The sequence below is a fragment of the Vicugna pacos genome, chromosome 6 (genome assembly GCF_048564905.1).
Source record: "Vicugna pacos chromosome 6, VicPac4, whole genome shotgun sequence".
In the NCBI taxonomy this organism is placed as follows: Eukaryota; Metazoa; Chordata; class Mammalia; order Artiodactyla; family Camelidae; genus Vicugna; species Vicugna pacos.
Window position 1 is genome coordinate 23050828 of NC_132992.1, and position 14306 is coordinate 23065133.

The following is a 14306-nucleotide window of genomic DNA, read 5'->3' on the forward strand; positions in this document are numbered from 1 at the left end:
GTAAAATAAAATTGAGATATGTCTGGAAAACATTTAATCTTAACTTAAATCCAAATTACAAAGAAATTGTGGATTAAATTTTACATGGTGTATTAAATCTCTGAGGCAAAGAATGTATAAAGACTTTGAATCAAGAATGCAAGACTGTATTAGAGATTGGAAAAAACTGGAGTTTAAAGTGAGAGTTATGGGTGAAAGATGTAAAGAGTTGTACATCAAAAGTTCTAGGACAGATCTGAGGGGCAGAATAATACCCTCCCGACAGGGATGATTACAGAACCTGTGAATATATTATGTTACAGACAAAAGGAAATTTAGGTTTCAGGTGGGCTAAAGGTTGCTAATCAGTTGCTTTTGAAATAGGGAGATTATCCTAGATAACCTGAGCGGATTCTTTAAAGGGTAAGAGTTGGTCAGATGACTTGAGAAGTACCCAGCCAGCCCAACCAGCCATTGCCCGCCTTGAGATGGAGGAAGGGAGCCAGGAGCCAAGGAATGCAAGTAACCTCTGGAAGATGAAAAAGGAAACAAATTCTTCCCTACAGCCTCCAGAAATAAGGCAGCCCTGTCAACACCTTGATTTCAGCCCAGTTTGAGACCCATGTCAGACTTCTGACCTACAGAACTGTAAGATAATAAGTTTGTGTTGCTTTAAGCCTCTACATTTGTGGCATTTTGTTAGCACAGCAGTAGAAAATGAATACAACAGACAACCTACATCTGAACTCTAAAGGACTCTACAACTTGGTCCCTCCCTAGCTTATTGATTTTTTTCCCCTTTATTCCTTTTGATCTATGTTCAAAACAGTCAGCTCGTTGTTACTCAAATATTACCCTAGTTGGTTTTAGGTGTTTGTTTTTGGGTATGTGAAACACATGGTTCGAGAGTCAGTCCTACACAAAAATATTTGCCACTCCCTTGTCAGTCCTGCTGCCTTGTTCCCATTCTCCCCTTCTTCCCACAATTCTCACCTAGGACACCATTTACTTTAATTTCTGGCTTATCCTCCCCGTCCCCCCAAATGAGCAGGTATTTGTTTTATGTCTTCCTTCCTTCCTTCCTTCCATCCTTTCCTTCCTTCCTCCATAAAGGTTAAATACTGTACTTTTGCATTTAAGCAAAATTAACTTATACCTAGGGAATATGGCACAAGAAGGCTTACTTAGTTACCTTAAAAAATGCTAAGACCAGATTTAAATGAATTAAAACATGAGACGTGACGGAACTGAAATAGAATAGTTAACTTTCGGTAAGTTCTTCTAATCCTTATTTGCAGTTAGGCTCTACGCCGGCTACGATTCATCACCGGCTACGATTCATCACAGGTCTTGGTAATTGAGTTGCATTAACGTTAGTAAACGTGTTTAGAGGGCTCAAACTATGGAGTTGGCATAGACAAATCAATTCTGTTTTCAGAGACTCACTCGATCAGTGTGAGAACAGGGAGACATTTCTGATGACGGGTCTATGTGTTCCCAAGTGCTTGAATCTTAAAGCCTTCACTCAGGCACCTTGCCTAACTATGCCTTAGCCTAAAGGGGAGACCCTGACTACTGGGTAAGGGCGGTTCTACAGAGAAGGCACTTTTCCGACGATGCACGACCCAGCCCAAAGGGGCCGAAAACTGGATAAAATATCATATCCGAGGCAACCCTTCCCCTCAAGTGTTTAGTAGCACCTATCAAGAGAATCACAAGCACCCTCCCATCGCCTGCCTGCGGGAACATATATTCCCATGATTCCAGGCCGTTTCGATTGACGTTACTTCCGGGAAAAGTAACCTTTCTTCGGCGGTTGCAGACCTACCGAAGTCTCGCGACATTTGTTCCCGCGAGATCTGCTTGCTCACTCTAGCGATGACATCCTCCTCCTCCTCCCCGCCGCCTTTCGGCAATCCTCGCCAGTCCCAGCCCCGACCAATCTGTACTCAGATGGCATAGATCAGGGTCTCCCCCCTGAACCCCAGTCCGCGCGGGGCGTCAGGCGGCAGCGGCGGGGTGAGAGCTGCACGAGGCCGACCGCAGCGGCACTGTGGACGGCCACGGGCTGGCGGCGAGCAGTGAGCGTGGGCGGGGCGGGGGTAAGCCCGCTGAGTAGCGGCTCGATTGTTCTGGCCTGGCTATGGCGCCTCTCCTCCCCCCCGCCATGGCTCCCCGTGTCCCTGCTCCGCTCCTCTCAGTGAGTGAAAGTGGCCGCCGCCGCCGCCGGCCCAGCGCCCGCAGCCGCCTCAGCGCCGCCGCCATCTTGGGGTCCCAGGAGCCGCCGAGGGAGCGAGCTAGGAGCGTCCACGCCCAACGCAGTCACCGTCCCACGGCCTCAGAGAGCGAACCGCGGCTCCACCGTCGGCGGGGCGACCCCCCCCCTCCGGACCCCGCCCGCACCCCGCCCCCCCTCCGCCGCCACCGCGGCGGCGGGGCCCGGCGGCCCGAGGTGAGGCGACTAGACGTGGGCGGGCGAACGGAGGGGGTGTAGTGTAGGCCCCGTTGCGCCCCTCTCTGCGGGCGAGAACTGGGCCGTGTCTTAAAGGGGCCGTCGCCCCCGGCCCTTGATTTGTTGGGGTTAGTAGGGAGGATGGGTGTGGACACTCCCCGTAGGGTTGGGACCTCAGGGACCTGGGCCTCGTCCTTTCCCTCTCCTACCTCTGGAGACCCGGGGTCACGCCGTGACCTCAGCCAGCCGAGGAAGCCCGTGGGGCGCCCACACGTGGGGAGAGTTAGACCAGGTGCACGTGGGACCCGGTTGGGCGGTGTAGGGCTAACACGTGTGTGGGTTTGAGGGTGGGGTGGGGCAGGGCGAGGGCTGGTTGGGCTTGAGTGGGATCCTGGAGAGGGCCGTATCTGTCCTTTTAAACAAATGAGTTCTAAGGGCTTGAGAGTGTGTCAGTTTGTGGGGAGCAAGTTGGGATCTGGGTGAATGGTACATGGTGCTTGTTGGTGTTGAGTGGGGGCAGCCCAACACGTGTACAGACTTAGGAGTGTGTAGGTGTCACCTCTGATAGCCTTTTAGGCTTTGTAGGGCGTCTAGGCAATTGTCATCCTATTTTGACATTCCTTCTTGCGAGTGCTGATGGAAACTACTACTTCCGTAATCAGCGAGGGTGGAAGCCCCCTACAGTTTAGGAGTGAGAGATTCTAAGAAGGCGCTCACTATTTTAGTTAACAGCCAACTGTGCCCGAATTCTTTGACTCATACACTGTCTAGTTGTATGTTCGTGTACTTGTTGGTAGGAATGGGAGAAGAAGTGAGGAGGTTGACCTTGCTAATATCACAGGTAACCAGCTTATTTTTCAATCAGTGGCTTTCATGGTTTCCTTTACCAAGGAAATTTTCATTGTGGTTTGTTAGTGGCAGCTTTTTGTTATTTATTTTTAAAATAACACACTTATGGAGATACAATTCAGATATCAAAAATGTCAGCCTTTTAAAGAGTGCAGTCCCATAATTTTTGGTATGCTAATCGAGTTCTATAGCTGTCACCACTATCTAATTGATCATCCCTAAAAGAAGCCCCCTTAGGAGTTATTCCCCATTCCCCTTCCCCCAACCCTAGCAATCACTAACCTCTTTTCTGTCTTTGTAGATTTGCCTACTCTGGATATTTCGTATATTATAAACAATCATGCAACATGTGTCCTTTTGTGGCTGTCTTTCAGTGAACAAGGTTCATCCATGTTGTAGCATATATTGGGACTTCGTTCCTTTTTATTGCTAAGTAATGTTCCAATTCCAGTTGTGTTTTATGCTTGAAATTCTCAAGCTCTTCCTATGAAACATCAACTTGAGGTTATAATATATGATAAAAGTTGCATACCTAGTAGGTTCTAAAAGGAATTTGTGTTTTTAAGGATTAAATTTCATTATTTTAGTTTACAGTGTTCTTTTCCTCTACATTTTGTTTTAGAAGAATCTGAATCATTTTTTAAAATCAGTTTTTAAAACTATGTTTTTAATAGGAAGTAACTAACTGTAAAGAGCACAGATATGATTAGAGAGTTTCATGACTAATAAAAACATTATGAGTACATCAAGGTGGAAATGTGATTCAGTCTCAGGAACAGACCATAAACTATGGTGTTATAATATCACTTAATCAAAATTTATCATAGTACTACCAAGGGAAAGTATCTTAACAGCTTTTGACTGCTGTTACTTGTGTAGACATAGGGCTAGGGAAGGAATAATAGACATCTTTTCTGCCCACAAGATTAAAACTGGCGTTGAGATATAACATGTCAACATATAAGTTCACACAAAATACAAATGCTGGGATGCAGTGAATTTCAGAATGGACAGAATGGGATGGAGTTAAATAGGAAACTGAGTTTATGTAGGAAAATAAGTGAAGTAATGACAAGTTTTAAAGTGACATCCTAAGAATAAGGATTTTGATATGCTAGGCTGTAACATGCAGAAGATGAGAAGAGCACAATCCCTAATACTTACTAAAACCTTTCATGGGCAGTGATCCTAATCATGAGGGCTCTGGTCGAATCTAATACCATCACCTTGAGGTTAGGAATTCAACATACAAGCTGGGGGAGTGGACACAAACATTTAGACCATGGCTGTACATTAAGTCAGAAATTCAGTTATAGAAGCAATGGATTCAGTGATACAATAATACAGTAGATTTGCTTAGGGTTGAAAAGTTGGTCACAAAGAAGTTTAATGCCTGGGTTTAATAAATACGTAAGAGAGATTTCCATGTATTAGGTCAGAAGTAGGAGATCAGTACGAGCAAATGTAGTTGGCAAATTAGATAGGAAAAAAAAATCACTGGGACTAAATGGTATCCATATTTTTAACAGGCTGGAGGGCAGTGAGTAAGCTCTGATACATCTTCGTAAACCTTCACTACCAAGGATTGATAGATAGTCTTTGTGATGGTCTCTAGAGCAGTGTTCTTACTTTTTTTTATGTGCCCTGAACCTCTTTGTAGCCTAAAGAAACCTGTGAACCTCTTCTCAGAATGACTTTTTAAATGTATGAAATATAGTTCACATTAAAAAAAGATTTATGATGTAAGAAATTTGCTTTTTATTATTAAGTAACAACTAGTGATACTCCTGCTAATGCTGCTGTGATGTGATATCTACATTCAGAATTGAAGGAAATGGTAATTTCATTTATAGATTAGTTAAAACAAGGATGTAAAGTTTTTTTTTCATCCAGGTTTTTGGACCCTAGTTTAAATGCCTTTGCCCTACAGAGTCCTGGACATGTTATTTTGTATGCAGCACACCACTAGTTTCCATAGAAAGAAGTAGGATTATTGACTCACGTTCACATGAATTATTGAATTCATGTTCATACGAACATGTACATGACTTACTACTAGAAGAGCAAATGATAATTTAACTAAAGGTAGTGTAATGGAAAGACATTGGTTTTGGATTTGAAAAGTCTTGGGTTTGAGTCCAGCTTACCACTGGGTAAGTTACTGAACTTTTTTGATTTTCAGTTCTCCTTATCTTTAAAATGGATATAATTAATTTTCATTTCTGGGATTAAATGACATATTAACTATAAGACAGCATATTTATAAATGTTAGTTTATTTTCATCTTTGAAGAACATACCAAAGGCTATGACATTTAGTTTTGATTTGGAAGAGGGGAAACTTTCCTTTGTTATACAATTTGAAGGAAAAACATGAATGGCATATAGGATTTTCTCAGGGTATTCATGTATAGAGTTCACCTTTTCATAATAGTACTAAAATTATTCATATTTCTTGTAAAAGAACAAATAAGCCGCCTCTGGGCTTGCGTGTGACCGCTAGCTTTTCTGGGCAAGAAGTTAGTATCTAAATAGGATAAACTGTGGGTAAATCTTTCGTATCCTGTGCATGAACAGAAAAATGGTAGTGAACATCAGTATGGTAAAAAATGCTAGGCCAAGTGCTCATTTTATCCCTATGATTTTTGCCTGAAAGTTACCAGGAAGGCCGTCAAAGTGCTAGTCATTCCTGAGAGAGGTATGAAAAATAAAATTCAGGAATGGACTGTATTATCTTGGTAGGAAACCACAATACATCCACTCTTGGGCTATTGAATTATTGCACCTCAAGGAAGAACAAAGTAAGTAACAGAAGTTTCCAGGAAATGACAGTATAAATGATGAAGGCAATGGTGAGGCTTTCATATGAAGATAAAGAAATTTGACTCCACAATGGAGTGATAAAGTCTGAGATGGACCGTGATTGAATTGTATTAAATTAGGAAAAATTTGAAGAATGATCTGGAAATTTAGAACAATCTTGAAAGATAACTGTTATTTGACAGGTGTGTAATGAGTGGTTTGTTTATAAAACTTACTAACACAGAAAGTGGTTGAAGCTCAAGAACAGACCAGACTCAATTTAAAGGTTGCAAAGCCAGAAACTTTTGTGATTCAGCCCCATTTCATTTCAGGTCAACAAACCATTTAATGATACTGGAACCTAATGGTTTATGAAACTCCTTATTCTGTTCATTTATTCATTCAATAAATATTTATTGAACACCTAGTGAATGCTCTTTGATTCTCCCAGTGATGATTTGTTAAGCATCTGCCACACTCAAGGGACCATGGTAGACTCTAGGGTGTACAAGTGAATTAATCCAGTTTGTGTGTGTGTGTGTGTGTGTGTGTGTGTGTGTGTGTGTGTGTAGAGTACAGCAGGGCTCTGCTCTGCCAAGAGAAACACAGTAATGCAAACTCTTAAGTGCCCTAAAGAAGTATGACCTGTTTCTTTTGAGGTGCTGATATGAATTACTAGTACTTAGTTTTTGTTTTTTAAATTATATTGAGACATTCTTTTCATTTGTTTAAAGACCCTAATTTGCCTTGTTAACAGAAGCATTATAATGCAGTGGCCTTGTAGTATAGCCAAACCTCTTCTAGATCCTAGAGCCAGATGACCTGGGTTTGAAATTTAGCTCGCTGTCTCGTTAACTGTGTGGCCTCTGGAAAACTTTTTTTTTTTTTGGTGGGGGGAGGTAATTAGGTTTATTTACTTATTTATTTATTTTTTAGTGGAAGTACTGGGGATTGGACCCAGGACCTTATGCATGCTAGGCATGCACTATACCACTGAGCCATACCCTCACCACCTTGGAAAACTTTAAGCCTCAGTTTCTTCATCTGTTAAATTAGGATAATAGTAGTACCTGCTTCATAGAGGATAATTGTGAGAAATAAATGAATGCCTAGAAATGCTTAGAATGGTACCTGGCACATAGTGCTCTCAACAAGTGTTAGCTGTAATTACAAGTACCCTTTTGTTTTGACAATTTAATCTGGAGTTTTAGTTTGTAAAGTAGTGAAACCAGAACCTTTTTATTATGAGTAGAAAATATCTCAGATCTTTTTTAGATAAGGCAGGTAAAAATATATGAGTAAAGAAAATCATTATAATGCGTTAACCTTTGTGTTTATGTTGAGAATACCAGGAGATAGAAATATCTTTCTGTTTAAGATTATAACTCAAAAGGGGTGATGTTCTACAGCATTAAACTTTTTTAGTTCAAGCCTTAAAATATTTCTGTCCAGGATGTCATTCTAATGTTAGTAATAGTTTGCCTTTTTTAGAATCATTCTTAGAAGATAGGAGTAGGCCAGACTCTAGAGCAGGGCTTGAGAAAGTTTTTCTATAAAGGATCAAATAATAAATCTTAGGCTTTGCTGGTCATGCCTTCTCTGTTGCAGCTACTCAACTCTGCCATTATAGTGAGAAAGCAGCCATAGTCAATATACATAAATGAATGTGTGGGGCTGTGTTCTAATAAAACTTGGTTTATGGGAACTGAAATTTTAATTTCATATAATTTTCATGTGTGTAAATATGATTCTTTTTCCAAATTATTTCAGAATGCAAAAACCATTCTTAGCTGTCAGGATTTACAAAAATGGGCATTGAGCTGAATTTGACATGCAGGCCATTACTGTGCCAACTCCTGCTCTAGAGTCTTGGCTCTACAAGTCCCTGGCTTGGTGATCTTGTGCTAGTTAATACTATTAATTCTTTAATTCCATCTTTTAAATAGGGATAATATGTAATACTTTATAGAATTGTTAGAAATAAATGAGATAACCCACGTGTAGTGCTTAGCACCATCCCCAACACATAGTAAGCGTTTAATACATGCTATATATTATCTAGTAAAACCCCCTCATTTTATAATGAGGCTGTTGGGACACAGAGGATAACTGTTAGTCCTAAAGTGTGTCAAGACTTGTCAGTAGCTCTTGACTTCAGCTTCTTTGTACCCAACTGTGCTGCTTCCATAGAGGATTGTAATACCATTTAATTCAGTTAAAATACTGGTTGATAAAACTGTTCTGTAGAATAGATAAAGTAATGGTGGATGCATGACATTATGCATTTGCCAAACTTATAGGGCCTTAAAGGACAAAGAGTAAACTTTCATGTGTGCAAATTAAATGAAAATCATTTAGGAGGTTGAGGGATCCCAGGAAGGAATGCCGATTGTGATAGGAGAATCTAATTATATTACAAATGTATGAGACAACCTTACTAAAATGGGGAGGTGGGGAGTGCTAAGTAACCTTCGAAATAAGTGGAATCTAGGACAAAGAACTGCACATAAGCACTGTAGTCTAACTGATAAAATTGTGTTCTATGGGATTACCAGTTAATTCTGATACTGAGATAGACAGACACACACATACATACACACACACATGCATACATACATATATACATACATACATACATACTGCAACTGAATAATTAAATAAGTGTATAGCAGGAGACAGGCTTCTCACTGTTAGAGTGGAAGTTTACAGATAAGCAAGGGGAGGAGGCTTGAATGATCCTTGTGGTGATGGATTAGAGTTGGAGACTCAGTGCAAACCCATGTTTAGCTTAATACAGCTACAAATGGTTGCATATTGAAATATTTATAGAGGTACAAACATGGGTTTATAGACACACAGGGATATTTCTATGCTCTCTCATCTGAAAAGGTTAAAGGAAACCCAGGAGCACACCTAGTACCCAGATCTTGGTTTCTAACACCATTATCCAATAAAAGGAACTAGAGTTCTTTGGAGTAATGGCTGATTGTAAGACTAGGGCAGGAAATATGCAATATGAGCCTGGAGAATCTTGTAGTGTCAGAAAGTAAAGTAGTGATCCAACAACCACCACCATCACCACAACCCCACATTGATAAGGATAAGGATAAGGGGCCAACTGAAAAAGCTTCCAGTGGCCAAAACTGGAACAATTTGAGCAGCAAAATAAAGTAACATTGGATTATAACCCATAATATAAAATCAATATTTATGAATCTGTATTGGTCTAAATAAATGATTGAATAAATGAATATACTGCTTTGAATACTCCAGTAGTATCACTTTATGCCCTAGGAGCCTCTGGCTTGCTGGAGGTCTTTTGGATAATATTGGAGTAGTTAATTACATGGGAATTTGGAGTCAGACCTCTTGGATTCCGGTCCTGGCTCTGACACTTCTGTCTGTGTGACCTTGGTGGGGAACCTTAAGCTCACTTTCTTTGTCTGTAAAATAGAGGTTATAATAGTATTTATGTCATAAAAGGATTAAATAAGTGAAATATATATAAAGTGCATATGTAAATTAAATGTTTGGCACATAACTCTCAATAGAATATGTGTTTATAGCCTCCTTATTACAGTAGCATTTTATACAACAAAATTAAAAATTTGGATTCCCACTTGGAATTCTTTGTGATGGAGGTCCCCCCCCCCCCACCATCCCCAGCCTTCTCGAATAGAGGGGAAAGTGTTTATTGATACCTAGTTGTATGTAAACATACCTGCCTTGTTCATATTAACTGTATAGGTTATGATGAAGAGAATGAGAGTAATTATATTTGGTGTTAATAAAATCACACAGCTAAGTGACTAAAATATCTAACAATTGAAAAGCAAGATCCATTTCGCATACAATTCAACTCATACTTATTTACAGATCATTTGTCCTTAGGATGAATTCTTTGAACTTTGATTTCTCAGGTTTCCTTTGGAGAACACAGTTCTACACAACTGCTCTGTTACCACCCACACTGCTTAGTGTGTTCACTCCCAATATGAAAACTGACTTTTAGTGTAGGAAAACTAAATAGAAAAGTGGTTTTTGTAATATTGATTGTTTATGGTTGTCTCTTACATTTTAGTCTCAGTAATAATCTCTCACCATCACTTTTGTAATAATAAACAGTTAACTATAAGGAACTGATAACTAAAATTCCCCAGCTCTTTGTGTGAAACCCTGTTTTTCACAAATAACTATCAAGTAAGCTAATGTTAACTTCCCTTTGCTGTGGAATGAGTTGAGTTGCTCAAGATTTTTGGTCTGTGAATTCAGTCCTTTAATTTCTCTTTTACATGAGCATTTTTTTCCTCAGCTATCTCATTTCCTGAAAAAGGTGTTTTCATGGATTTAGCTGTGAAAATTGCTGAAGTTACGGATTCTTCTTTAAGAGGGATTTTCAAATTTTTAATTTGATAAATTGTTATTAATTCAGATTGGGTGCTTTTCACTAGAAGACTTATGAAATATACTAGACACTTCTGATATAGCCTAACTTAAAAACAAATTTAAAAAAAAAATGAAAGGTGAAAGTGTCTACCTCAGAAAACATTTATTCCCTTTTGGATTGTTTGATTTCTTATTAATGAGGGTTATACTTGTTTGCCCAAATGCTGTGTCCTGGTGATAATACAGAACTCGCTGGAGGCAGTTGTGCTTGTAACCTATTGCTTTTATTATTTTGATAAGATGATTTCCCTGCCTTGGTGAAGATACTCTTCTAGGAAGTTGAAATGGTTCTTTCCTAGAAGAAAGCAAATTTGTTGTAATTGATTTTTTGTTGTTGTTGTCTTGGAAACATTTCATTTGGGTATGATATTTCAATTTCATTAAAAAAGAAAAGTAGGGAAGGGAAAATGTGGGTAAGTGCTTCTTTCTTTCTCACAATATACCTATGAGGTGGCCAAAGTATCTTCTCTTTGCTATTTTAGAAATTTCTGAAAGGGCCGTCCTTTTTTAGCTAGGAGTTCTTCATTCCACTTAAAATGCAGGTGTTATTTTCATCTATGAAACTTTGTGCTTTGGGAAAACTCTGGTCTTATTAAATTGTTCCTGTGTCCTTATGGTAATCCCTTTGTTTGAGCAGGTGGTTTCTCAATGGCTTCCACGTAGAGGGGCTCGTGTCAGCCTCTGCTTTTGAGGGCAAAGTCTTTTCCTCCTCCTATTTAATTTTAGTTCATTGCTTGGTACCGTAGTAATTTCTTAGTGAACAGAATGGAAAGTTTAGGGTCAGCTAGAATACTTAAAGAGTGCTTAATGATTTATTTACTTATTAGCCATGAGTAGGGTGACCAAATTTTTTTTTTTTTCAGTTTTTGAAAATGGAGGAGATTTTGAAAGTGAGAAGAGAGAGACTTAGTAATTTTGTTTCTGACAACAGGCATAAACTTGAACTGTATTGGGCAAACCAAGTAGGAGGTAGGGTCACCCTAGTCTTTTTGTTGATATATCATAATAGAGTCTGATGGTGAAGAATTATGACTTTTGAGTCACTGATAATGCATATGAGTTCTAATTCTAACTTGGGCAGGTTATTTGACTTAACTAAAATGAGAATACAGTTTAAATTACTGTGAGGATTAAATGACCTAGTATTATTAAAGCACCAAGGACAGAAAAGCCCCTCATACTAGTGTGCTCTTACCAATGTTGGGTCCCTTGTCCTCTCCTCTCCTTTCCTCACACCATAACTAGAGGTTTTACTTTCAACTGAGGCTGCCTTTGAAAGCTTTTTTTATGGTTAAGATTATGTGAAACATTTCAGTGAATGCAGAAATGTTTTTCTACTGAGCCAATGAGCGTTTTTTGTTGTTGTTGTTAAAATTATATAATTATGGTAGACAGGAAATGAATGCCTATAGATCTAATTATTCGTAACTCTTTCTTTAAACAATCATGAAAAACTTTTTTCCCTGGTTATTTTTTGCATAATTGCTAAAAGATACTTTAATAGTTTAGATTTAGCAATGAAAGAAGTCACTGGTAACCTCTATTTCAGCTAAACGGAATGATACAAGTAAGTTTTATTGGTTAGAAAAGTATTGATTTAAGTGAGAATTTCATTAAGTTTCTTGTCAATATTTGTACTGTACAGAATTAGGTATTTTCTTTTGGAACTTGAATTATTTCCCCCTCTGTTGTTTTGACATTTTGCTAATTTAATCCATTTTAATTATTTGTGATTTTTTTTTTTACAAGGAAACTAAAGGAGAGCAGTTTTTGTTGTACTTTGTGCATTAGTACAAGGATCCACATTGTGAACCAAAGGGAAGTATTCTGGTACTGAATCTTCAAACTACTTCTGGTATTGCATATGATTCCTTACTTATTGCAAAACAGATGATAAGGTAATGCAGAAAGACCTAGGGCAAAGAACAATCACAATGATAGATCCAAATAAGAGAACTAAGAGAAAGGGGATTATTTAGTTTGCCCATTTAAGTATGCTGTTGTTGCCTGTGAAGTATTGGAGAGCTAGAGAAGATACTCTTGCTTATTTTGTCAGTAAGGGATGCTGGTTAAGCACAGCATATGTTATGGGAGCTTTTAGTCTTTATGTTACCTGGTACTGGAGGAACACAAAAAGTACTTTAAGGGCCATGGCTAGAGATTGAATCCTGATTTGAGGTGCAGAAGGGAAAGTGGAGTAGTTCTGGGTGCCGTTGGAAGCCATCAGACTTCCACGAGAATCCTGGTAAGGTTATAGCATGTGTGTTAGAGGGAATTTGCACCTTTATTTGGTGTGGAGATGCAAAGGGGGCCACTAACCCTAATTGCATGTAATTTGCAATAATGTTTTCTACAGATTGATTTTTAAATACCTTTGCAAACCGATAAAGAGTGAAACCCAGCAAAAAAATGATTTAACAGTTTTTTAATGTAGACTTTAATTTTGATGAAGTCAGTTGATCAGTATTTTCTTTTATGGTTAGTGTTTCCTGTGTCCTGTTTAATAAATGTTTACCTATTCGAAGATCACGAGGATATGTTCCTAGGTGCTTCTTTTAGAAGCTTTATCATTTTAGCTTTTCATGTAAGTCTGTGACTCACCTCTCACTTCATTTCTGTGTATGTTATGAGGTGTAGGGGTTTGAAGGTCAATCCCTCCCTTTCCCCCTCCCTTGTATGGATCTCAAGTTGTTCCAGCACCATTTGTTGGAAAAACTTTCCTTTCCCTCTTGGATTGTTTTAATGCCTTTGTCAAAAACAGTGTGACCATGTTAAGTGTGAGTCTCTTTCTGGACTCAGTTTTGTACTGTTGGTTTCTCCATCATGCCAGTGCAGTATCATTTTGATTACTGTAACTTTTAGTAAGTCTTGAAATCAGATAGTGTAAACACCAGCTTTGGTTGTCTTTTCCAAACTTGTTTGGCCTATTCTGGGTTCTTTGTATTTCCATGTAAGTTTTAAACTGAGCTTGTCATTTTCTTAAAAAACACTTCTGAGGTTTGGTTAAGAAATCTGTAGATAAATAAGGGGAAAATATACATGAAGGATGTAATAGTAATGCATATATTTGACAAAAGAATTGTATCTGTAATATATCAAGAATTTCTATAACTCCATAATAAAGATGAGTATTTTTCAGATGTGGTAAAAAAAACTTTAACACATCTTTCACAAAGGAATTTATACAAATGACCATTAAGCATATGAAAAGGTGCTCAACTTCATCAGTCTTCATCATGCTTATTTTATTAGTAAAGGATGTTTATTTTATCAGGGATGTACAAATTAAAACCACAGTGAGATAGCATTATAACACCAAGTGTTGGCAAAGATGGGAAACAACTAGAACTCTTATTCATTGTTGGTGGGAGTGTAAAATGGTAGAATCATTTTGAAAAATTGTTTGATGATTTCTTATAAAGGTAAACATACACCTACCTATAACCTAGCAGTTCCATTCCCAGGAACTTACCCAAAGAGAAATGAAAACGTAAATAAACATCAATAGGTGAATAGATAAACAAATTATGGTTGTATTTATTCTTGAAATGGAATCTGATTCAGCAACAAAAGGAGAGAACTATAGGCACCAACGTGGATGAATCTCAGACATACTGAAAAAAAAAACCAGACACAAAAGTATACATGTAGTATGATTCTTTTTATACGAATATCTAGTCTTATAATGGTTGAAGGTGAGGACTCAGAAGTCAGATTATCTGGATTCAAATCCACATTCCTTATTAAGTGGTATGACCTTCGGCAAGTTACTTAACATG

General features: G+C 38.6%; 1 protein-coding gene across 3 annotated transcripts in view; it reads left to right on the forward strand.

Annotated features, from left to right (window-relative positions):
* Positions 1-1773: 1773 nt before the first annotated feature.
* Positions 1774-14306, forward strand: part of INO80 (INO80 complex ATPase subunit) — a 113280-nt gene continuing 100747 nt past the window's right edge. The window contains exon 1 of one of the 3 annotated variants that reach the window (XM_072962657.1): positions 1774-2431. The gene's annotated coding sequence lies outside the window, so the exon portion shown is untranslated. Of the gene's footprint in view, positions 2432-2467; positions 2724-14306 lie in introns of those variants that run through there. The other 2 variants (XM_072962655.1, XM_072962656.1) reach the window with 2 other exon arrangements.